Source organism: Bos indicus, chromosome 24 (assembly GCF_029378745.1).
Source record: "Bos indicus isolate NIAB-ARS_2022 breed Sahiwal x Tharparkar chromosome 24, NIAB-ARS_B.indTharparkar_mat_pri_1.0, whole genome shotgun sequence".
Taxonomy (NCBI): domain Eukaryota; kingdom Metazoa; phylum Chordata; class Mammalia; order Artiodactyla; family Bovidae; genus Bos; species Bos indicus.
Genome location: NC_091783.1, coordinates 4,331,541 through 4,356,627, shown reverse-complemented (window position 1 = coordinate 4,356,627; position 25,087 = coordinate 4,331,541). Strand labels below are relative to the sequence as shown.

The window sequence follows — 25,087 nt, the reverse complement described above, 5'->3', positions numbered from 1 at the left end:
CTGCGGTCCTCCTCTCTCCAGACGGACTTCTGAGTCTCCTGAGAAAAGGCTGTAAGCTTCAGGTCGCCCGAAGTCCCTAGGAAAGGGGCAGGAGGGGGCGGTGGGTACTAGGCTCCGTCGTGCCTGTCTTCCTAACCCTTCTTGCGCTGTGCCCTTCACGTTTGTAAAAACGGTTCGGCGGGGACGTCTTCAACGCCCGAGGTGTCTTCGGTTTCTCTTGCCAAACCGGCCAACAACCACCTTTGGCATCTCTGCCTCCCTGTTAGTATCGGAATTCGGCCCGTGGCTCCGAGGATCCCTTTTTTTGAGGCGCTCGTCAGGTCTTCCTGAGTCCCTAGAGCCGCGCACGCGCCCGGCGCGGCAGAGACCCTGTCCCAGCACGACCAGCGCCAGGCTCCGCTTGGGCCCAGGGCGGCAGCCTCCCCCGGGATCCAAGAAGGCGGGCGAGCAGGGGTGGACTGGTGGGCACGGGGTCGGGGGGACGGCGGACCGTCCGGCAGGAATCCGCTTGGGGAGCCCCGCAAACCCCGCCTTGCCCTCCGGGTCGGACGCTGCTAATCGTCCACCCTGATTGACCCGTGTCTTCCCTGGTTTGTAGCCGACCTCTCCGATTTTTCTGTTTTCCTCACTTGGGGAAGGGGCGGGACTTCCTGTTCCATAGCCCAGTGACTACCGGCAGGAGGCACCAGACTGAACACTGGAGATATACAGGCCCGCCGGCCCGTCGGGACAGGGAGGGAGAACTCGATGTGGCCTTCACTAGCCCCGGTTCCAAGATCCGGGGTTCTGGCCAAGAGGCCCGGCGCCCCGTCCCCGAACTAGTAGTCCTGGTAGCCGCCGGAAGTGGGGAGCGCCGAAGCCGGAAGTCCCGCCCCTTCCTCCCAGAGGGAAGACGGTGAGCCGGAGGAGTCAGTCAGAGGGGCGAGCGGGAGCGGCCCCGCCGGCAAACAGGTGAGCTACCCCCCGGCCGGGGCGGGGGGCGTGGGGGCGGGGGCCGTCCGGCGTCAGCGCGGGGCCCGGGGGCGGGGGCCCGCGGGCCGGGGCGCGGGCCGATGGGCGCCGGACGCCCCGCCGCGGCCCTTCGCTCTGCCTCCGCCCCCCTCCCCCCGCCTCCGCCCCTCCCGGCTCGCCGGTCCCTCCCGGCGCCGCCCCGACGCCCCCGACACACGCCCGCCACCCGCGCCCGGCTCTCCCCGCGGGGCTGGCTGTCAGCGCCGAGGCCGCGATCGCGCGCCCCCCGCCCGCGATCGGCGCTTCCCCCTCGCCGGGCTGCTCAGCAGGGAAGCGCAGCGCGCCCGGGCGCCGCGTGCCGGCCGCCTCCGGCCGCGCGCTCCCGGCCTCTCCGAGCCGCGCTGCCGCCGTTACGGACGCCGGGCGGGCGGAGCGCCGGAGGCCTCGGGGCCCGGCCGCTCAGGTTCAAGCCGCCCGGCCCGGGACACAGACCGCTCGGGCTGCCGGCCGCCGCGGGTCCCGCCCGGTGCAGCCGGCGGGCGCGTCCTCCGTGCTCTCGGGCCGCTAGCCGGGGACCCAGCCGGGCGCCGCGGGCCGCAGCAGCGTCTGACCCCTGTCGGCTGCGCCGCGGTGTGACGGCCCGGGTTGTTTTCCAGGGGAACTCTGCAACAGGAAGCCTGGGCGGGGTGGGCACCCACGCGCACACGTGCAGGACTCCTTCATAGAGGATCGTAGCCCTGGCGCCGATCGAGGGAGAACTTTACAGTTTGAGCCCCTGGAACTGGTCACCGCCTGCACCTGCCCTGCGGTGAAGTGTTTGTTAGTCCAGTGGGAAGACCGGACATATATTGATCAGAGCATCCTTAGGAGCTCGTTTGACAGATACTCTGTATGCTTCATTTAGCACAGCAGTCTTGTAGAGTAGGAATTATTCCCTTTTCACCAACGGAGACCCAGAGTAAATAACTTGGCCAAAGTTAACACCGGGGATTCCAATCTCAAATGTTTGTTACTCATTCTTTTTCAAGCTTGTGTTCAAGTCCTCAGTCACTAACTCGTGCCCGAGTCTGTGCGACCCCATGAACTGTAGCCCTCCAGGCTCCTCTCTGTCTATGGGATTCTCCAGGCAAGAATACTTCTCTCCTTCAGGGGATCTTCCCTACCCAGGGTTGGAACCCTGGCCCCCTGCCTGCACTGGCGGGCGTATTTTTTTACTACGGAGCCACCAGGGAAGCCTCCTTTTCAAGTTTGCTCCGTGTGAAATGACGGCTGCCTAGTGTCGTCGGTGGTGAACACTAGGGCAGGGCATTCCAGTAGCTCGTGTCTTCTGATGTGGCATGTGAGACAGTTGTGATGATTGCGGACAGCGCAGTTGCTACTGGTACCCACCCCCCCCCCACCCCCCTTTAAAAAAATTATTTTCGAATAATTTCAAATTTGCACAAAAACTGCAAGATTGGACAGAGTTCCATTGTTGTTCAGCAAAACACAGCCTCTGACTTGACTTAAACACTTCCTGCTTCCTGTCAGACACTCTTCTAGGTGAAGGAGAGATGAACGTGTTGCCCGAGATGATTTCAGGGCCGGTCGTGGAGACAGATACACAGACAGATACAGTGCCTGCTGCTCAGTGCTGAAGTGGAGCGCGGGCCCACAGCGGGAGTGGTCACTGCGGGGGAAGAGCGCTGAGAGCCTGCAGGGTGCAGCCTTGAGTGAGATCTCCAGGGTTAATGGGGGTTCCCTTGATTGATGGGACGTTTTCCCCAGCATTCATTCTAATTAGGTTTTATTAGAGGAGAGCTCTCCAGCCGTTATAAAACAGACTCTTCTAATCTGATTCTCCTCCCTCCCTCTCTCACAGCCCCTCAAAGAAGAGATCTGTTTTTCAGGTATCACAGGGTGTGAGAAGAATCCCGGTTTATAAATCCATGAATAGGAGGATAAATTAAAGCCCTGTCATAATGGAAATACCTAAGACCAATACTTTTTATTATTTTTTTTTATATTGAGTTTCTCAAGAATGTTTATTACACGAATATTTTAAGAAATGAGAGTGGCACTTAGCTTGAAATGAAGGGGTATGTTTTAAATATAAATCTTAAAAGGTATCATAATTTACTGTGTGTGTTAGTCACAGTCGTGTCCAACTCTTGTGACCCCATGGACTGTAGTCTGCCAGGCCCCTGTATCCATGGGATTCTCCAGGCAAGAATTCTGGAGTGAGTTGCCATTTCCTTCTTCAGGGGATCTTCCTGACCCAGGGATTGAACCCAGATCTCTGCCTGCACTTCAGGCAGATTCTTTACCATCTGAGCTACCTGGGAAGCCCAATGTAATTTATCAGTCGATCAGTTTTTGGTGGTAGTATGATATGATATATAAATAATATATAATTTATCATTTTAACCATTTAAGTGTACAGTTCAGTGACATTAAGTATGTTTACACTGTGTAGCCATCGTTACCATTTGCCTCCAGAACATTCTTATCTTCTCAAACTGAAACTTAAAGTGTACTTTTTAAAAATGAAATGCAGTACAAAAGATTCTTCCAATCAACAGTTTTTCATTTTCCTAAATAATTTCACTCTTCCAGGAAAGAATTATTGCATAATGTCTCACTTGTACAACATTTGCTTAGACCTTTGGTAATTACAACCCTCCTTGAGTTGTTATACTGTTTAGTGGAATAGCAAGAGATAATAACAGGCATTATGATTTTGGTTTTGAGTTTCATAGAGTTTATTGAAACAAAAAACATATATATTGGTAACATAAAGTCACAATAATTTTAAATACACAAAAGGAGAAATACTATTCTTGGCCTCTGAAGGAATAGTGGGGTTATCATACCAAGGTCCGGGGTCACTGGGATCAGGCTGATAGAAGCTTGGACCAGGACAGAGCCAAGCACGTGTAAGTGTCTGATATAAACTGCAGATGTAGGAAAAATAAAGACAGAGCTTATATTTACGTTGGTATAGCTTAGGCCAACGGAGAAGGCAATGGCACCCCACTCCAGTACTCTTGCCTGGAAAACCCCAGGAGGAGCCTGGTAGGCTGCAGTCCATAGGGTCGAGAAGAGTCCGACAAGACTCAGCGACTTCATTTTCACTTTTCATTTTCGTGCATTGGAGAAGGAAATGGCAACCCACTCCAGTGTTCTTGCCTGGAGAATCCCAGGGACGGGGGAGCCTGGTGGGCTGCCGTCTATGGGGTCACACAGAGTCAGACACGACTGAAGCGACTTAGCAGCAGTAGCAGCAGCAGCTTAGGCCAAAGGTCTAGGAAACAAAACTTACTGTTTTTCAAGCTTGCTAAATGCTTCCTCCGATCTGATCACACTCATGAGAGGTCACAGAGCACCCTTCTTCTGAACTGTAAGGTGGTGTGTGAGAGTCCCATGCCAGAGACTTTGAGTGCCTTCGTCAGTTTGTGCTGCTCTAACAAAACACCGTAGCCTGGTGGCCGAGCCGGCAGACGTTTGTTTGTCACAGTTCTAGAGGTTGAGAAGTCCAAGATCAAGGTGCCAGTTCCTGCTGAGGGCTCTTCCTGGCTTGCACACAGCCTCCTTCTGGCTCTGTTCTCATGCGGAGAGCGAGAGAACGCTGGTCTTTCTTCCTCTTAAGAGGACACCAGTCCCATCTTGGGAGCCTTGCCTTCATGACCTTACTAAGCCTACCTCCCAAAGGCTCCATCTCTAAATACTGTCACATTGGGCGTTAGGGCTTCAAATTATGAATTTGGGATAGGGGTTGGGGGGCGAAAGTTACAACTCTGTCTATAGCAATGGTTTGTTGGAATTTTTGTTATTATGTGGAACTCCTCCAAAACAAACTTGATATAGAACAAATAGAAAACTGTAAAATCAGAGTTTATATGACTTTCATTAAAGCAAAGTTTATGCAGCTTTATTTAAAACAATGAAAAATATGACTCAGACCAGTTGATGAAAGGAAGAACTTTTGTTTCTTTTTGATGAAAGAGAAATATGTGAGACGCTGTGGATCTTTTTTTCACTTTTGGGCCTCATAGAGTTGTCACATTTTAGAGGGCATAAGGACTGTGGAAGCGAGCTATTTCATTCCTTCATGGTCTTAAGGAGGAGGCTGAACCCCACAGAAGCTAAGTGACAGATCTGTCTCAGAAATTAGTGGCAGAACAAGGATTAGAATCAGGCCTCCTGTTTCACAGGCCAATCTTTCTGCTCTTTGAAGCATCAGTATTTCTCAAATTTAAGGTGCATCGGAGTCACCTGGGGGGCTTGTGAAAACATGGATGCTGGACGTCACCCAGGGCCTCTGATTTAGCAGGTCTGCACAGGGTCTGGGAATTCTTACTTCTGACAGGTCCTGGGTGATGTTGAAGCTCTTAGCTTCGAGACCACACTTTGCGAACCTGGTCTCACGTGATGTTGCCTTTGATCTCTTATAAGAGGAGAGCAAGTAAACCACAGGTTTTACCAGCCTCACCTTTCCCCTTGTACTCATTACAAACAGTAATGCACCAATGTCATATGATTAGATGAAAACAGAAAGGACTAGACATGGAATATTTCTCGAGTCATTTTGGCATTTTCAGGGGTAATTTTTGTAGATGATTCTCGTGGTCAGAGACACAATTGAAAGGACATCATATAAATGGATGAAAATAGAAAGGACTAGACATGCATTATTTCTCAGAGTTATTGTGGCATTTTCAGGGGTAATTTTTGAAGATGATTGTAGTGGTCAGCTGCTGCTGCTGCTGCTAAGTCGCCTCAGTTGTGTCCAACCCCGTGCGACCCCATAGATGGCAGCCCACCAGGCTCCCCCATCCCTGGGATTCTCCAGGCAAGAACACTGGAGTGGGTTGCCATTTCCTTCTCCAATGCATGAAAGTGAAAAGTGAAAGTGAAGTCACTCAGTTGTGTCCGACTCTTAGCGACTCCATGGACTGCAGCCCACCAAGCTCCTCCTTCCATGGGATTTTCCAGGCAAGAGTACTGGAGTGGGGTGCCATTGCCTTCTCTGCTAGTGGTCAGAGACACTTACTGTTGAAAGGGATACACTTCAGCTGTGATAGCCCCCAGTCTTACCAACATTCACACCGAAAACAGTGTCCAGACTGACTGCGGGATTGTCCGGGAGTAAAAAGTTACTTCCAGTATTGTTTTTCTATGCTTTTCTGTTTATACACTAAAATATTATTTTCTTGTATATCAAAATCTTGTCAGGCCCAAACACAGTTTGTGCCTATACTACTACTACTACCACTACTAAGTCGCTTCAGTCGTGTCCGACTCTGTGCGACCCCAGAGACGGCAGCCCACCAGGCTCCCCCGTCCCTGGGATTCTCCAGGCAAGAACACTGGAGTGGGTTGCCATTTTCTTCTCCAGTGCCTATAATAGATGTTAAAAAAATTTAAGTTGAATTGAATTAAAAAAGAGTAAAGGGGAAAATAAAATAAGGTAGGTCATTTATCTGGAAAGTTACTCTGCTATCTGCTGCTGCTGCTGCTGCTAAGTCACTTCAGTCGTGTCCGACTCTGTGTGACCCCATAGACGGCAGCCCACCAGGCTCCCCCGTCCCTGGGATTCTCCAGGCAAGAACACTGGAGTGGGTTGCCATTTCCTTCTCCAATGCATGAAAGTGAAAAGTGAAAGTGAAGTCGCTCAGTCGTGTCTGACTCTAGCGACCCCATGGACTGCAGCCTACTAGTCTCCTTCATCCATGGGATTTTCCAGGCAAGAGTACTGGAGTGGGGTGCCATTGCCTTCTCCGACTCTGCTGTCTAGATTATCCCATTTATGGACTTCTATTGAATAATTGTCATTTATTCTGGTGTAAGCCTTATTTGTAATTGCTGCGGTTTTTTAGCACAGTTATTGGAAGAGGTAGAGTATTTTAATGTTAGAGTTAATGAGTGGTCCCCGTACATTTTTACCTCTCGTCTTAAATAATTTTTAAACGCTTTTTACTTTGAAATAATTTTGGAATTACAAAACAATTTCGAAAACAGTCTAGAGAGTTCTATAACCTTCCAGCCAGGTCCCTGATGTTACTATCTTATGTAACCAGAGCGTAGTTAGTGAAACCAGCGTGTTGATACAATGGAAGACTATATTTGAGTTTCAGCTCTGATGTCCTTTTCCTGGTCCAGCATCCATTCCAGGACCTCCTTTGCACATAGTTACCCTGTCTCCTATAAGGAGATCCAACCAGTCCATCCTAAAGGAAATTAGTCCTGAATATTCCTTGAAAGGACTGATGCTGAAGATGAAACTCCAATACTTTTGGCTACCTGATGCGAAGAACTGACTCATTGGAAAAGACCCTGATGCTGGGAAAGATTGAAGGTGGGAGGAGAAGGGGATGTGACAGAGGATGAGATGGTTGGATGGCCTCACTGACTCAATGGACATGAGTTTGAGTAAGCTCCTGGAGTTGGTGATGGACAGGGAGGCCTGGCATGCTTCAGTCCTTGGGGTCACAAAGAATCGGACACAACCGAGCGACTCAATTGAACTGAACTGAACTGATCATGTCTCCACAGTCTCTTCCAATCTGTGGCAGTTCCTTTTAGGTTTATATTCTTTGGCCTTGATACTACTGAAGAGTGGTGGTGATGTTGTTGTTCAGTCAATAAGTTGTGTCTGACTCTTTGTGACCTCATGGACTGCAGCACGCCAGGCCTCTTTGTCCATCACCAATTTCTGTAGTTTGCTCAAACTCATGTCCCTTGAGTCAGTGATGCCATCCAACCATCTCATCTTCTGTCGTCCCCTTCTCCTGTCTTCAAATTTCCCAGCATCAGGGTCTTTTCCAATGATTCGTCTCTTTGCATCAGGCAGCCAAAATATTGGAGCTTCACCTTCAGCATCAATCCTTCCAATGAATATTCAGGACTGATTTCCTTTAGGATTGACTGGTTGGATCTCCTTGCAGTCCAAGGGACGCTCAAGAGTCTTTTCCAACACCACAGTTTGAAAGCAACACTTCTGTGGCGCTTCTGAAGAGTCCTGGTCAGTTCTTTTGTAGACTGTTAGTGAGTTTGAATTTGTGTCATCTTCTTTCAGGATTAAATTGAGGGTTAGGTGTTTTGGGCAAGAATACCCCAGTGGTGAAGCTTGCCCTCAGTGCCTTACACTGGAGTGCACGTGATGTCGATATATCTTATCAGTGGTAAATGTTACCTTTGACCTCTTGGTTGAGGTGGTATCTGACATTTTTCTGTGCTCTATGGTTAAACATTTTCTCTTCATAATTATTGACCCTTCTAATGACTGATGTTGGTGCATAAGTTTGAAATAAATGAACATCTCATGTCAGAATCCTTTGAGGCTGACGTGAACCGTGGGAGATTTCTTGGGAGGCTTCACTGCATTTGTTAGACTCAGACAGGAGGAAGGGCAACGGTGTCGCTGTTGGGAGACCAGTTACTGGCTCAGTGACTTGTCTGTGATCTCAGTCAGTGTCCGTCTTGAACTGGCAGTGGTGGAAGCTGTTTGTTGGAATTGTGTTGCTATGGTTCTGTCTTAGGTGTGTTTTCCAGCGCATAGCCTTCCAGGATCGGCTGCATTTCCTGAAATCTTCCTGGAGCTCTGTCGTGGGAGATGGATGGTCATCACAGGGCCCCACCGCCCCTCATCTCCCCCTCATCTCCCCCTGCCCACCCCTGGCCCGCCCTGGGGCACTGGGGCATGTGTTCTCCTGGCTGATGAAACTGCTGGCTGTATTACACATCTCCACCTGTAACTTGGCTTTGCTTTCGAAATGTGTGTGCCTGTAATGTCCCAGCCCGAGTCAGCTGGAAGATACATACCTGCTTTGTCTCCTCCCCGGGCCTGAATGCTGCTAGGAGGCAGGGAACAGACCTCTTTCTTTTTAACCAGTAACTTGCTTGGTACCTGGTATAAAGAGACACTCTATAAATATATATGACTATGCTGTGAAAGTGCTGCACTCAATATGCCAGCACATTTGGAAAACTCAGCAGTGGCCACAGGACTAGAAAAGGTCAGTTTTCATTTCAATCCCAAAGAAAGGCAATGCCAAAGAATGCTCAAACTACCACACAATTGCACTCATCTCATACGCTAGTAAAGTAATGCTCAAAATTCTCCAAGCCAGGCTTCAGCAATACGTGAACCGTGAACTTCCAGATGTTCAAGCTGGTTTTAGGAAAGGCAGAGGAACCAGAGATCAAATTGCCAACATTCGCTGGATCATCGAAAAAGGAAGAGAGTTCCAGAAAAACATCGATTTCTTTTTTATTGACTATGCCAAGGCCTTTGACTGTGTGGATCACAATAAACTGTGGAGAATTCTGAAAGAGATGGGAATACCAGACCACCTGACCTGCCTCTTGAGAAACCTATATACAGGTCAGGAAACAACAGTTAGAACTGGACGTGGAACAACAGACTGGTTCCAAATAGGAAAAGGAGTACGTCAAGGCTGTATATTGTCACCCTGCTTATTTAACTTCTATGCAGAGTACATCATGAGAAACGCTGGACTGGAAGAAGCACAAGCTGGAATCAAGATTGCCGGGAGAAATATCAATAACCTCAGATATGCAGATGACACCACCCTTATGGCAGAAAGTGAAGAGGAACTAAAAAGCCTCTTGATGAAAGTGAAAGTGATAAAGCTCAATATTCAGAAAACTAAGATCATGGCATCTGGTCCCATCACTTCATGGGAAATATACGGGGAAACAGTGGAAACAGTGTCAGACTTTATTTTTTTGGGCTCCAAAATCACTGCAGATGGTGACTGCAGCCATGAAATTAAAAGACACTTACTCCTTGGAAGAAAAGTTATGACCAACCTAGATAGCATATTCAAAAGCAGAGACATTACTTTGCCAACAAAGGTCCGTCTAGTCAAGGCTGTGGTTTTTCCAGTGGTCATGTATGGATGTGAAATTTGGACTGTGAAGAAAGCTGAGTGCCGAAGAATTGATGCTTTTGAACTGTGGTGTTGGAGAAGACTCTTGAGAGTCCCTTGGACTGCAAGGAGATCCAACCAGTCTATCCTAAAGGAGATCAGTCCTGGGTGTTCATTGGAAGGACTGATGCTAAAGCTGAAACTGCAATACTTTGGCCACCTCATGCAAAGAGTTGACTCATTGGAAAAGACTCTGATGCTGGGAGGGATTGGGGGCAAGAGGAGAAGGGGATGACAGAGGATGAGATGGCTGGATGGCATGACCGACTCTATGGATATGAGTTTGGGTGAACTCCGGGAGTTGGTGATGGACAGGGAGGCCTGGCGTGCTGCAATTCATGGGGTTGCAAAGAGTCGGACACGACTGAGCAACTAAACTGAACTAAACTGAAAGGAATGTTATGTGTGCATTTTGTAACTGTTTTTGTGAATGTTCCCAGAATACCGTGAACGTTTCCCCACGTCATTGCAGCTCTGAAACATGCACAGAGTTTCAGTGTGGACATGACACAGCAGCTTTGTTAACCAGTGCCTGTCACCGGGTATTGGGTTGCTCCCAAGTCTTTGTTTTGTAAAGACGTCCATGGTACATATCCTTAACATATCCTTAAACACGTATTTTGTCCAGTTATTTCTTTAAGGTAAATTCTGTAGAGTCATTAGTAGCTCAGAGAAGATAGACGTTTGAAAGTTTCTGATTATCAATTGTAAAATGACCCTCTAGAAAGGTTGTAAAGGTTTATATGCCAACCAGTACTACTGAGAATGTGTATTTTCCCACACTTTCCCCATTTCCCCAATGCTTAACTCTCTCTTGCTCTTTTTTGTTTTTGTTTTAAGAATAAGATAACATTGAGTTTATGGGGGTATTTTTTTAAACTTACTTTTTAATTGATGGATAATTGCTTTACAGAATTGTGTTGGTTTCTGCCAAACTTCAGCTTGAATCAGCCATAGGTATGCCTTTGTCCCCTCCCTTCCATCTCTCTTTTGGGGTATTTTTAAAGATTCTGTCTGAAATGTGGTGGCTAGGGATCATATTCTGACTAATTTGCTAAACCTTCCAAGTTTGAACTGACATTGAACTGACAATGTCCAGTTTTTTGTTTGCCTCAATGAGAGATCAGTATAAACCTCAGTAAAGTAATGATGAACACCTACCACTAGTTCATGTGGGGCACATTTGGTGTCTAGTAATGGTTGGCTGTGACTGTGGCCCTTACTAAACAGGGGCCTTCTTATCCATGGGATGCATTTCTAATTCATATCACTCACCAAAGTCAGTTAGAGGCTTACAGATAGAGGGCAGAGCTGTGAAACCTTTATAAGACAGTGTAGGGAATAGTTCTGTTACTCTGTTAGAGGGAAGAGGTTCTTCAACAAATCGTAGTAGGTGCAGACCGTAGAGGAAAAGATTGATGTTTGACAACATTTGTATCAACAACTTTTGTTTATTGAAAGAAACCATCAATAAAGTGACCAGAAAAGTCACAAGTGAGAATAGGTCTTTTCAGTACATGACTGTATGCGGTGCTCATTTGTGTCTGACTCTTTTGTGACCCCATGGGCTATAGCCCCCCAGGCTCCTCTGTCCATGGAATTTTCTGGGCAAGAATACTGGAATGGTTGCCACTTCCTTCTCCAGGGGATCTTCCTGACCCAGACATTGAACTTGAGTCTCCTGTGTCTCCTGCATTGCAGGCAAATTCTTTACCACTGAGCCACCAGGGAAGCCCCGTATCAATAATTAGAGAAATGCAAATTAGTGCCATGGGGTCGCAAAGAGTCAGACACGACTGGGCCACTAACACACACATGCCTTTATTATTCTAGCATATGACGGTCTTGAAAGCAGGAAAAGTAATTGCATTTTGTTTTAATTCTAAGGACTGTATCTTCCATTTCATTAGGAAGTGGTCATATCATGCTGTAGGATTTAGGAAGCCATTACTTCTTTGTTTAGGTTGCTAAGAAGGGCACTTTTGAGAAATCTGCCCCTCCCCTTTTTTTTTCTTTCTTACCTTTGATAACTTTTTTTTGAAGTGTCATATGTATCCCATATTATGAGGACTGTTTTTTAAATAAACATTACTTACGATGTAAACCTTAATTTAAACCATCATGGTGTGACAGTTGCTCCTTGAAATGAGCAAGTATAGGGACAATTAACAGATGGTTCTAGAAGCCTGAAGTCAAATTGCATGGCCTGTGGAACCAAATAGCTCTACTATTTTTGTTTGATATTCAGAGTGCTGAAATTGTCTAAAACATGGGAAGTGTCAAGCATTTGTAATTATGTAATGTCATCCTTTCTAGCAGAGCCAGCCCCTCACTAAGGAGCTGACAACCCGAGAGAGCCCTTCCATAGTGGGATGTCTGCATTTCAGACTCACGTAGCGCTTGTCGAAGGTCCCTGACGGACACACGTGGAGCGCAGGCCTCTTCAGATGGAGTTTAGGTGCTTCAGCTCTTCTCGTTTCAGCTGTATTTTGCTAAAGCGAGACATTCTCAGTCCTGATTCTCAGTGCTTTTCAGTGTATCTGATGTTCACACTTCTCTTTTGTTTTCCCTTACATGCTGTACATTCCCCCTTTTGTTAAAAAACAGAGTAGTTTTAGATAAAAACGAGCAAGGTAATAAGAAACCTCCTTGGGAAAAGACATTGCTTAACACGGTTGGAGTAACACCAGTATGATCATCCAGTGTAACCAAAGCCTAGCCTACTTGTCAGTTACTAAATATAGTGAAATATGTGAGTTTTAGACCTGCAACAAGCAACAAACCACTCCTTCCCGAGTGTACAGTTCAGCTGTGAATTATTGTGAATTAGGGATCAGAATTTGATATATCGTTATTGGACCAGTTATTATAGAATGAGGAATGACAGCTTCATAGGACTGTATAAAATTATAAAACCGTTAGAATTTAAACCAAGGTGTAATGTATGTCTAAAAATAGTCTAGAAAATTCAGATCATTCAAGGAGAGGTAGTGGAAATTATAGTCTTTCAGAAAATGAGATCGAGTGGCTTTCATTAAGAATCTTCAGGGTCCATAATCTGGCTTCCCATGGGGTGGTGTTTAAAACCCTAGTATTTCAAGGTGGCAGATTGAGGCAGTGTTTGCTGAAAGTCACTTTCGGAATAATGTGTGGCCAGTTACTAGGTGGAGAAGGCAATGGCACCCCACTCCAGTACTCTTGCCTGGAAAATCCCATGGACAGAGGAGCCTGGTGGGCTGCAGTCCATGGGGTCGCTAAGAGGCGGACACGACTGAGCGATTTCACTTTCACTTTTCACTCTCATGCATTGGAGAAGGAAATGGCAACCCACTCCAGTGTTCTTGCCTGGAGAATCCCAGGGATGGGGGAGCCTGGTGGGCTGCCGTCTATGGGGTCGCACAGAGTCGGACACGAGTGAAGTGACTTAGCAGCAGTTATTAGGTAGGCAAATGAGACTGGAATCTGGTGTGGGGGCCCTGTTTAGGGCAGTACATTTTTCTCCACCCTGACTCACCTTTTTTGCTCTCCTCTCCACCTCAGCTCTGTCTGGTGAATGTGTGTTAAGTATACAGGTTTTCTTGAGGTTAGGAGGGACTTTTAGCCAGTGGGCCCAAATCTGCCTCATCAGAGTCAACGAGGGAGCTCTTTAAAACCACAGGTTTTGTCACCACCCCAGATATTAGAATCTTCCACATGTAGGCCCAAGGGATTCATGTTTTGATGATTAGCTAAATTTTCCAATGATTGATATTGTCTGTAAGTCTCTTTGTTTTACAAATATGGAACTAATGGCTCTCTAAGTATGCTCTTAAAGGGCCACTGTATTTATCAAATCAGGATTTGGGAAGTCTCATGAAGACCAAGCAACTGAACAACAGCAACAAATAAAGACAAAAACCTTCATTGATGGTAGAATGGCTAGTACTGTGATGATTTTTGGATTGGTGGCAGGGATGGCTAGCTGTCCACCTAACTCAGGCCTTCCCTTCCACGCGGTCGGGTGCACGTCTCCAGGGGACATTTTTCAGATTTTCTTGCAGCGAAACAGGAATGAGTGGAAGTGGCAGATGCTGCTTGGGGGACAAGGCTTTTAAAGAGGCAACGCCCTGCCTCTTTGTTGCTTCTGTCAGGGGGATGCAGAGAATGGGCGAGCTCTGAGGCAGAGCATCCGGATGGAAAGCGCCAGGATCTGCCTGCCTGCCAACCTGCTTACCTGGAGCACTGGCCTGGGGAGTTACAGGAGTGAGATGTGAACCTGGATTTGAGCCGTGTGCAAATCCACTTCTTACCGCGATTATGGAAGTAGGGCGTTAGCTTCTTGTTAGGGTGATTCTAGCTGCTGTGTGTGTGCTGTGCTTAGTCACTCAATCGTGTCCGACTTTTTTCGACCCCATGGACTTCAGCCCTCCAGGCTCCTTTGTCCATGGGATTCTCCAGGCCAGAACACTGGAGTGGGTTGCCCAGCCTTCCTCCTTCCCATCCCAGGGATCAAACCCAGGTTTCCCGCATTGCAGGCGGATTCTTTACCGTCTGAGCCACCAGGGAAGCCGTGGTACTCAAATCTAAAGGAAAGCTCTGAATGTGTAGAAAATTAATATTTTGTAGTTTTCATTCTCCACATATTGGGTTGGCCAGAAGGTTCATTTGGGGTTTTCCATAAGATCATACAGAAAACTTAAACGAACTCTTTGGCCAACCCAATATATAATTCTCTTATTTAATTCTCAGAATGTTTAATTCCCAGTATACAGAGTTAGGACATTTCGTTGGCCACAGTGTTTTCTGAGAGGTGTCATCGAGGTGCCAGTACTCACGTGTGAAAACTAGGGAGTGAGGCCGCCTGTGAAGGCTTGCCAGTGGAGGGGCGGGGACTGACTTTCCAAACACCCTGATTTACTGACAGGTTTAGAGCAGAGAACTCTTAACTATTTAATTGATTTCATAGAATATAATGAAAAAATTAGTAAATGAGTAAGATATATGTAAGCAGTTTTCCATACTTGAGTTGTTTTGCTCTTTCATTGTTTTTGCTATATTTTATGCCATAGTATTTTACCTAATTTTTTTTTTCAAACTGAGCCTTGTCATAAGAAGTAACACAGGTGGAGTCATAGGCTGGTATCTCATTTTTTCCCTAAAACACTTGCTAAAAACACATACTTACTTAAGAATCCTTCTTGTGCTACTGCTGCTGCTGCTAAGTCACTTCAGTCGTGTCTGACTCTGTGCAACCCCAGAGACAGCAGCCCACCAGGCTCCCCCGTCCCTGGGATTTTCCAGGCAAGAACACTGGAGAGGGTTGCGATTTCCTTCTCCAATGTATGAAAGTGAAAAGTGAAAGTGAAGTCGCTCAGTCGTGTCCGACTCTTTGTGACCCCATGGACTGCAGTCTACCAGGCTCCTCTGTCCATGGGATTTTCCAGGCATGAGTACTGGAGTAGGGTGCACCTACTTCTCCACCTTTTCGTGCTAGGTAACTTTATTGAAGGCCACTACTGTATTTCTGTCATACTTGGAAATACCATTCACATGATGAGTACTCTTGAGTGTCTTCAGTGCTTAACCCACAAGGTTCTGATGGAAGTGAATGCACTCAGCTGGGAATCGGCAGGCCTGTGTGTCTGGTGGGGCTTTGGGACAGCGTTTTCCTGTTCACACCATAGACTGCTATCAGTACTCTATTTGCTACTGGAAGTAGTCATTAGAAAGTCAGTTCCAGAAACCTTGGTTCCAATTCAAGGGAAAATCCTATTCATCTAGAACCATTCTCTATACCAAAACCTATATCAGTCAGGGTTTTCTAGAGAAAGAGAACCAACAGGATGTATGCATGCTGTGTGCTAAATCACTTTCAGTCGTGTCCGATTCTTTGTGACCCCATGGACTGTAGTGCACCAGGCTCCTCTGACCATAGAATTTCCCAGGCAGGAATACTGGAGTGGGTTGCCGTACCCTTCTCCAGGGGATCTTCCTGACCCAGGGATTGAACCCAAGTCTCTTGCATCTCCTGCATTGGCAGGTGGGTTCTTTACCACTAACGCCACCTCAGAAGCCTGATAGGATGTATACAGATATATATCAGAGGGGATTTTTTTTTTTTTTGGTAGGCATTGGTCAGTGTGAATATGGAGGCTTGGAAGTTCCATAATCTCTCTGTAGCATGGAGAAACAGGAAAGCTGGTGACAATTCAGTCTGAGTTTGATGGCTCAAAAACCATGAGCGTTGATGTCAGAGGAGAAGGTGGATGTCCTAACTCAAGGAGAAAAAACAGATTTGCCCTCTGTCCACTTCTCCATCATTTTGTTCTATTCCGGCCCTCAACAGGTTGCGCACTGCCAACCCACACTGGTGAGGGAAGATCTTTATTCAGTCTACTATTCAAATGCTCGTCTCTTCCAGAAACATCCTCCCAGATGTATCTAGAGAGAGTATCTTACCAGCTCTCTGTGCAGCCCAGAGCCATACACACAGTTAACTATCATAGTGCTTTTGGTCAGCTGACCTAGGATGCCCTTAATGGCACGTTTCCTGCCACCGGAGGATCCAGTCTGAGAACACATATCACATTTCGTTGTCGTGTGTGTGTGTGTGTGTGTGTGTGTGTGTGTGTGTGCGTGTGCGTGTGTGTGCTCAGTCGTGTCTGAGCCCGTGGACTGCAGCCTGCCAGGCTTTTCTGTCCATGGAATTTTCCAGGCAAGAGTACTGGAGTGGTCGCCACATGTCTCCTCAGCCTCCTGTAATCTGGAACATTTCCATAGTCTGTCTTTGTCTTTTACGACACTGACATTGGTGAAGAATGCAGTCCTCCCCACTTTTTTTTTTTTTTCATTTTCAAATAAAGCATTCCTCGCTCTGGGTTGTCTGCTGTCTCGTCTCGGTTAGCTGCGGGTTCGCTGTTCTCAGCTGCAGTGAGCCCAGGCATCCTACCCTCCTCAGGGTGCTTGTCTGCAGGCAGCCCATGTCCACCTTCACCACGGAGGTTACTTTTGATCACCCCTGCAAGATGTGCTGGTGTAGCCACTGTGCAGTTACTCAATTTGCCATCTTCCCTTGCAACAAATAAGCAGTGTAGGGAGATGGTTTAACGCCACTCAGATATTCTGCATATCAAAGTTACCCCCCTGGACTTGGCATCCATCTTGCCTGATACCGTTTTTGTCAAGTGATTTTCTGTCCCCTGCAGTCCCTCTGCATTTACAGGCTGGTCCTCAGCATTGCTCTAAACAGAGCTGTGCCTTTGCCCTGTCAGTCCGTCCGTTTGTGTGTCTGCTTGCCTGTCTGTCTCCCAGTCGTCAACATGGACTTCTTCGTTCCTACCTTTAACGGTACTTAATTATCGCGTACCTACCATGCCTCAGGCCTAGACCCCGCCGATCCTCAGGAGCCCAGGGTCTATTCAGTGGGGATGGAATGGGAGGCCAAGATGTGGGTGCCAGCTGTGCCTGTTGTTACTGGGCCGCCTCCTCCTTTCTGAGTTTAGTGGGCAGTCCAGTGGCCACAGGGAAATTTCTTGGTATCCCTGGGTGTTTGACTGAAATTAGACCCCAAACATCTCTGGTTTTTGCAAGTCACCCCCTAACCTTCCTTTTATTTGTGGTGTTTTGATTCTCAATTTAGTCCGAGAACCACAATCATAAATGTATTTCTACCTGGGGGCTTGCTCTTCCTTTCTTGAGAGGAATCATCATTTTCCATTACTTAACCATGTGTAGGGACTTTTTTAAAGTTTCCCCCATTGTCTTCCTCCCAAAGTAATATATGTAGGAAAGCATATAGAAAAAATCTGGGAAGAAGAAGGAAAAATTACCTGTAATTTCACTATCCAGTGTGGGTGTGTGGGAAACAATTAACCTTATTAGATAACTAGCCTTGATTAGAACTATATCCATTTTTAAAATTTAATGATGACATTTTTTCTTTTCTAAATATACTTTCTTAACACTCAGGTCTTTGGTACCTAATAATTTATATTCCAGCTATCTTGAGGCATGATAATTTTATATCATGTATTAGCTTATTGACAGTTGGAATTAATGTTTTCCAGATTTCTTCCAAAATTAGTAGTTGTTGTCTTTTTTCCCCTGGCAGTTCTTTGATTAGTCTTTGTGTTAATTCATCTCTTCTCAGTGGACCTTGATGAATCTAAGCAAGAACAGTGTAGAATGTGTTTTAGCTGTTTTTAAAGTTAGTTTTCCTCCATATTTGTATTTTGGAAGTAGCTTTTTTCTTCATATTTTTCCTGCTGGAATGAAAACCAGTTTCATTCTTTTTCTTCTTGTTGAGTGGTCACCAGTTTTTACTATCAGTGAGAGATTTTCTCATGGAATGTAGAAATCTTACATGGAATGAGGAAACTAGGGCTCAGAAAAGTTAAATATTCGTCGTGTGTCCTGCAGCGTGTTGTTGGAATACTTGGGCCGCCTCACTTGTTCTTTCTTTTTTTTTTTACTGGAGTTTTACATTTTCAGTGTCCATCTATTGTGTTTCTTTAATTTTTTCCTCCTAGTTGTCTTCCCTTCCTCAGCATTCGTGTGCTGTGTGCTTTATTCTTTTGCCTTTTGAATAAGATGAAAGGAAAATTTAAGGAAAAGTATACTAACTTTTATTATAGAATGCTTTTCTTTATGGCTGCATTATAAATTCTTGAAAATAAAGGGTCTAATGGAAATGCTTAATGAGGAAGGAGGGGCTCTGTCGCATGTACCCACTCCCCCCTTTTTAGTGAATAGACCGTTTAAACTAAATTAAGTAAAGGATATAAATTCTGTTGTTTCAGTTTTAATATTTCATGACTGATTTTATAGATGAAATTATATTTTACAATAAATAGGGAGAAGAATTTATACAGCCTGTTCTATTTGATGTGAAACAGCAAATCCCATTTCTCTGTAGCTGTAAAGAAAATTCATTATAATGTCTTTAGTTGTAAGAGATGGTTTCATTGTGATTAGTTACATTGATAATAAAACAACCTTTTCAAATGGCATGGGATACAAATGATTCTGTGTGTCTTCTTTTAATGGTACTGAATTTTTTCTTTTTCTTCTTTACTCATAGAATCTTCATTCCCTTTACTGTTTTTCTATTCCACTAAGAATTTCCTTTCTTAAAAAATCAAAACAATTAGAAATACTAGTGAAAGATTTATAAGAGATATATTAAATTTTAACTTTCTAGATAAAATCTTCCATGCAACAAAAGGTACCTTTGTCAGAGATGGTTGATATAACATAGTCATAAAATTAACTTTATTACCAGATCAATTAATGTATTTGGAAAATAGTACTTGAAGTGTAGGAAGATTTTAAAAAGAGAAATAGCTGGCTATTTAGAAGGCTGAGCTAATTTTATAGTTTATTTTTGTTCTGTGATTTGTTTTTTGTTGGTATTAATACATCCTCACGAGCAATGTTGGAAAGGTGACTGTGTTTGCTAATGAAAGGGATGATGATCTACTTATTCTCCCTCTTAGTATGACTTTTTAGTGGTTGTTTTGTGCAATCAAAACTTAAGAAATATTCTGTTTTTTAACTTGCATACAGAATCAGATGTTTGAAACAGACCATGCTTCCCTGGTGGCTCAGATGGTAAAGAATCTACCTGCACTGCAGGATACCCAGGTTCAATCCCTGGGTCAGGAAGATCCCCTGGAGAAGGGAATGGCCCCCACTCCAGTATTCATGCCTGGAGAATCCCATGGACAGAGGAGCTGGAGGGCTTCAATCCATGAGTCACAAAGAGTCGGACACAGTTGAGCGACTAACATTTTCACCCCGGAATAGAAACAACATTCTTTTCTGACTTGAGTGAGAACTTTTGTCTCCATCTGGTAGTTTACCTTACGCTGACCTTTGGGCTCAGGAGCACATAGTTCGAGCCTGCTTGTCTTCAGTCTGTCTTTGGACCTCCTGGGAAGGTTCTCTTTAGGATTAAGCTCGACATGCATGTGAGATGCTTTGGAGGCGAAGCTTAATCAGGCACAGGCCCTGTGATCAGAGACTCCGGCAACTCCTGAGCTCGGACACCTCCTGCTAGTGGGAGGTGAGGGATCGACCTGTCTCTGGGCCCAGAAGGACTGTGACGCGTGCAGCCTTGATGACCCATGGCTCTCCATGTGTTTACTGCATGGGCCACCTCCGCAGGTTGGGGGAATGTTAGATAGATTGTGGGCTGCTATCATCCCAAGTCCAGCTGGCAAGGAGCTTCTGGTTACTGTTAGCTCTGAGGCAGGTCTGTGGTACAAATAATTCTAGGGCCCTATGAGAATGAAAACCTTCATCTAACACGAGCAGGTCTTTCGGAAACTTTAACTTTTCTTTTATTCTATACAAATCTAAATTTAAAACTCTCTCTACCTCATCTCTTTAATAACTCTTGATTTTATTATACTGCTTTTTCATTGTAATGATCAATGATCTGATTTTGGTAGTGAGAGAAGCATGAATGTAAATGTCACTGTCTTAAGTTCTAAAATCTTCTTACACATGTTTGACAGGAATTCTGGTCTTGATATGCATTTCAGAGTGTAATTCTCTTAACATTTGTTGACCTCCTCCTGTGTAGTAGCTTAATACTCTCATGTTAATACAGAAGATTCCTATTAAAGGTTGGAGCATACAGAAAAGGAAATTACGTATAAAATATATATGCAGGAGGGGTGCACTTGAGCTGCATCTGTTTCTGACAAGGTGGGAGAGAGAGAACTGGCACTATGCTAGTTGTTGTTTAGTTGCTAAGTCATGTCCGACTCTTGGGACGCCGAGGGGACTGTAGCATGCCAGGCTCCTCTGTCCATGGGATTTCCCAGTAGTCTAGTGCCCTTCAGAGAATTACATCAAAATCCTGGGGCTTAAAGAGAGTGTCTGTGCGTCAGGGATTCGGGGGTGGGCTCACCTGGGGGCTTCTGCTTCTGCAGTCAGTCATCTGAAGGCTCGCCTGGGGCTGGAGGAGCCTCTTCCGGTCGGACGGACAGCTCACTTGCTTGCTGTCGGCAGTTGCTCCTTCTGGCTCTGGGTAGGAGGCTTCAGTTCCTCTCCACCCGCCACCCCCCAAGCATCCCTGGCTGCAGGGTGTACGCTCAGCAGGGCTCGCGCTCCCCCAGGTGGAGGGGCAGTGGAGGGAGCAAGCCGCAGGCACGGGGCCTCCTAGGAGGTGAACACCTTCACTTCCATTCCGCTCTGTCCCTTCCAGCAGGTCCGCAAGGCCAGGCCACACCAAGGGGACGGGATCAGCTCCGCCCTTTAAGGAGTGTCAGAGGCGTGTGTGCACTCATTTTAAAGCACCACATGAATTTATCTGATTGGGGAAAGGTACAAGTGTATGAACATAACTGAGGAAAGCCTTGCAGCCAGTTGTTGGGCAGTGAGGAGGTGGGTGTTATCGGACCCAGGCGTTCATGTTCTGATCCAATTGTGAATAAACCACAACTATATTATACACCCATTTGTGGTAAATTGCCTCCAGTGTTATGTAGTAAATGCATTTTAGGGTGTTAAGTTATACTCTTTTCTCATGGAAGATGTTATTCAACTTGTAAGCATTTTCATAGAAAGTGATATTTTTGTCAGCATCAGATAGTTCATTTTGTGGTCTCAGAAACTGATGAACGGCAACTAATGCTTCTGAGTTTCTCGTTAACAGACAACACCTGGACGTGGTGGTACCATATTAAGTTACTGATAGTCTAGTGGTAAGAGACATATTTTCAGTAAAAAGTCCAGTTGACAACGGTAGGTTAAGGAAGAGATCTGAGTAGTCCACTAACTTCCCTTTGTTCTCGCCTCAGCTGTCACTGTTGCCTGTGGAGCAGGCTTGTGGGCCGCTTTACCTGCCCTGCTGTGTCCTTCCAGGCCTGAAGACAAAGGGGGAGAGACGCTGGGGAGTTTCTGTGTGTGCCTGCCTGCCACACGCGTCCCCACACTGACTGTGCTTGTGGCCTGCTGCCGGCACAGTGGGGACCTCATGGTGGCCGCTGGGTAGGTCCAGGAAGGACGCAGGGTGAGAGGGCCCCGGGTGGGCACAGGGCGGGGCCTTCTCGTGGGGGTGGCCTCACCGTGCTAGTGGGAGATCGCGCGCGAGTGTGGCGAGACTGCTCCGGCTCGCCTGCCGCACACTCAGCCCAGGAGACAGACGGACGGGGAGAGAACCGAGGTCAGGATGCGTCAAAGTGGAACCAAAGGGGAGAAAGTGAAGGGGAAGACTTCATGCGTGCTGCCCACAGTAACGCAAGCATATGAAGTGGTCCAAAAACTGGTTATGTTTCTCTACTGCTTTCTGAAACACTTAAAAAGAAATGCTGAAAATAGTTCCTGTGAGAAATGGCCACCAGATGTCATCATAAGGCTGCTATTGATTTGTTTTATTATTGTTCTTAAAAAGTGTATGAATGTTTTGATTTCTTTGCAGCATCTTCTTTTTTCTTTTTAAACCTCAACAGAGAATATTTCAGTTAATAGTAAGGATTTTCTTTTGGGATAGTTTCTTAGTGAGCTAATACTTTTTTATAGGTAAAATTGAAGATCACGATATTCATTTCAATTCAGTCGCTCAGTCATTTCCGACTCTTTGCAACCCCATGGACTGCAGCACACCAGGCTTCCCTGTCCATCACCAACTCCAGGAGTTTACTCAAACTCATGTCCATTGGGTCGGTGATGCCATCCAACCATCTCATCCTCTGTGGTCCCCTTTCCCTCCCACCTTCAATCTTTCCCAGTATCAGGGTCTTTTCCAAAGAGTCAGTTCTTCGCATCAGGTGGCAGAAGTATTGGAGTTTCAGCTTCAGCATGAGTCCTTCCAATGTATATTCAGGACTGATTTCCTTTAGGATGGACTGGTTGGATCTCTTTGCAGTCCAAGGGACTCTCAAGAGTCTTCTCTAACACTACAGTTCAAAAGCATCAATTCTTCGCCACTCAGCTTTCTTTATAACTAACTCTCACATTCATACATGATGACTGGAAAAACCATAGCTTTGACTAGATGGACCTTTGTTGGCAAAGTAATGTCTCTGCTTTTTAATAGGCTGTCTAGGTTGGTCATAACTTTTCTTCCAAGGATCACTCTATTGAAGGTCACTATATACATATGTATATATGTACGTATGTATATAGGTAAAATTGAAGATCATTTTATTTTTTTTTACTTAAGGAACAACCACTATGTGAGAATTTGAGTGAGAGTAGAAACTATAAATGGAATTGCGTATTTGAAAATCTGGCAGAGTGAGGATGTGTGGTGTGTTGAATAGTAATTGATCAATTTGTATAGGAACCATCTGCTTTGAGAAGATTTGGCTTAATAATACATCTCATTATTTTAGTCTAAATTCCTACTAAGTCTTCTGAATTTTGGGATCTTACTGTGGGAGGAAACGGGAGGCTCATGGTCTTCTCCAGTGAGCACAGGGACTAGGACTTCGAGAGAAAACAGGGATCCTGCCTTGAGTGATGACAGTGAGGGCCCTGCCTGCCCTGTGTTCTGCTTTGTTCACAGAGGGTTAAAGTGCTTTCTGACACATGGTCGACTTCAGTAAGTGTTGAGCAAATGAATTCAGCCTGCCTACAGAAACGAGTCCTTGAACTTTCCCAGTCGGGTGGGTTTTGAGTTCTGCTATAATAAACTAATAATCTTTCTGATGAAGGTTTTTCTTTTTAAATTTGTATGTGTGTAAGCTTCCTCATTTCCATCGAGTCTCCTCTCGGTCACTCTAAGATACTCGGGACTCATGAGTACTGATGTCATTCCAGTTCAGGCACTATAACTCAAAACAGAATGCTCTCGCTCTGCTTCTAGACTGTCTCTCGCTATGGTACGTCCTGTAACTGAAAACTGAATCTTGCTGAAGCAGCGCTGCGTTTTGGTGACTCCCCGCCGACACTGCTGAATGAATTCCAGCTGCTATTTCAGAGCCTTCTGTGATGTGCTGGATGGTCCTCTGCCTGGGTTTTCAGTTGCCCCGCAGTAGAAAGCCAGAGCGGTAGCTGCCTGCACTGCCGCCTGTCTTGCATGCTCATAGAGTGTGTTCTGTGGCTTTGCTAATCTTTTTTTTCTCCTTAAAAGGTTTTAACTGTTCCTACCTGCCCACTCAAGAAAAGGAAGAAAAACGTCTTGTTTCCTTGGGGTTTAGCTCAAATGATGTTTCTGCCCTTTTAGCCCAACAGTCTGCCTGGCAGTAGGGTTGCATGCCTGTTTGTGCTGCTGTAGTTCTTAGTTTATATCACACGTGCGATCCTGCGTGGCCTTGTATCAGTTCCTTTCCACATGTGTCACATGGCTCCTAGTAGAATATGAGCCTGCTGAGGGGAAAGGATGTGTTTTGTATCATTAGAGTTCCTTTGACATTCTAGGCAACTCAATATCTATTTGTTGAATGTTTGTTTCTTGTATAATGAGATGCTGAATTCTTTCATTAATTTAGAAAGCCATTTGGGAAATAGCAAATACTGAAACATTTTCTCCTTTTGTTATAGAATTTTTGGAGCCATTATATAGAAGATAATAGAGCCTCATTATTTTATTTCTGCATATTCATATAGTCATTCTTTCATCTCCAAAAACGTATAAGTCAGGTGCCCTCCGTGGAACATTGACTCTGAATAGGCGTCTGCGTGTTTGGGGTTTTTGTGTTCTGTGCATGTAAACCTGCGGGTGTCTGTCGTGAAGGTGTTATAGCTGTGAGGCACAGCAGTCTTGCAAGAGGAGGAAAGGAAAGGACTCATTGAAAGGAATTCACGTCATTTTAGGCTACATGTTAAAAAGCTTTTTAAAAATAACTCCCGTTGTGGGCATTTTCAAGCATATATGTGTGCAAACACACAGAAGATGGATAGGGTGTCATTGTCACTCAGCTTTTAGCATGTCGGTACAGAGCCTTCGGTAGGCCCCTTTCCCAGACTATTGTGAAAGACATCTCAGACAATTTTCATTTCATCAATAAATACTTAGGAGACACTTCTTATTTCATAATGAGCTATTTGTTCATTCTAAAACCTTCTATGTACTTGGCATTGTTCTAGATTCTTGGGACATGTGAGTGGATAAAATAAAGCAGGCCTTTACCTTCTAGCTCTGGATATAGAAAGAAAGCGAGACACATAAGTAGTCAGAACGAGAAAAAAAATTTATTTTATCAAAATTTAAAACTTCTGCTTATCAAAAGATAACATTTATGAAATGGAAAGGGAGAAAATATTTGTAAAAC

General features: G+C 45.6%; 1 protein-coding gene across 3 annotated transcripts in view; it reads left to right on the top strand.

Moving 5' to 3' along the window:
* Positions 1 to 411: 411 nt before the first annotated feature.
* The window catches only part of ZNF407 (zinc finger protein 407), a 387,088-nt gene continuing 362,412 nt past the window's right edge, over positions 412 to 25,087 (top strand). For 2 of the 3 annotated variants that reach the window (XM_070778647.1, XM_070778649.1), the window contains exon 1: positions 412 to 951. The gene's annotated coding sequence lies outside the window, so the exon portion shown is untranslated. Of the gene's footprint in view, positions 952 to 15,265; positions 21,861 to 25,087 lie in introns of those variants that run through there. The other variant, XM_070778648.1, reaches the window with a different exon arrangement.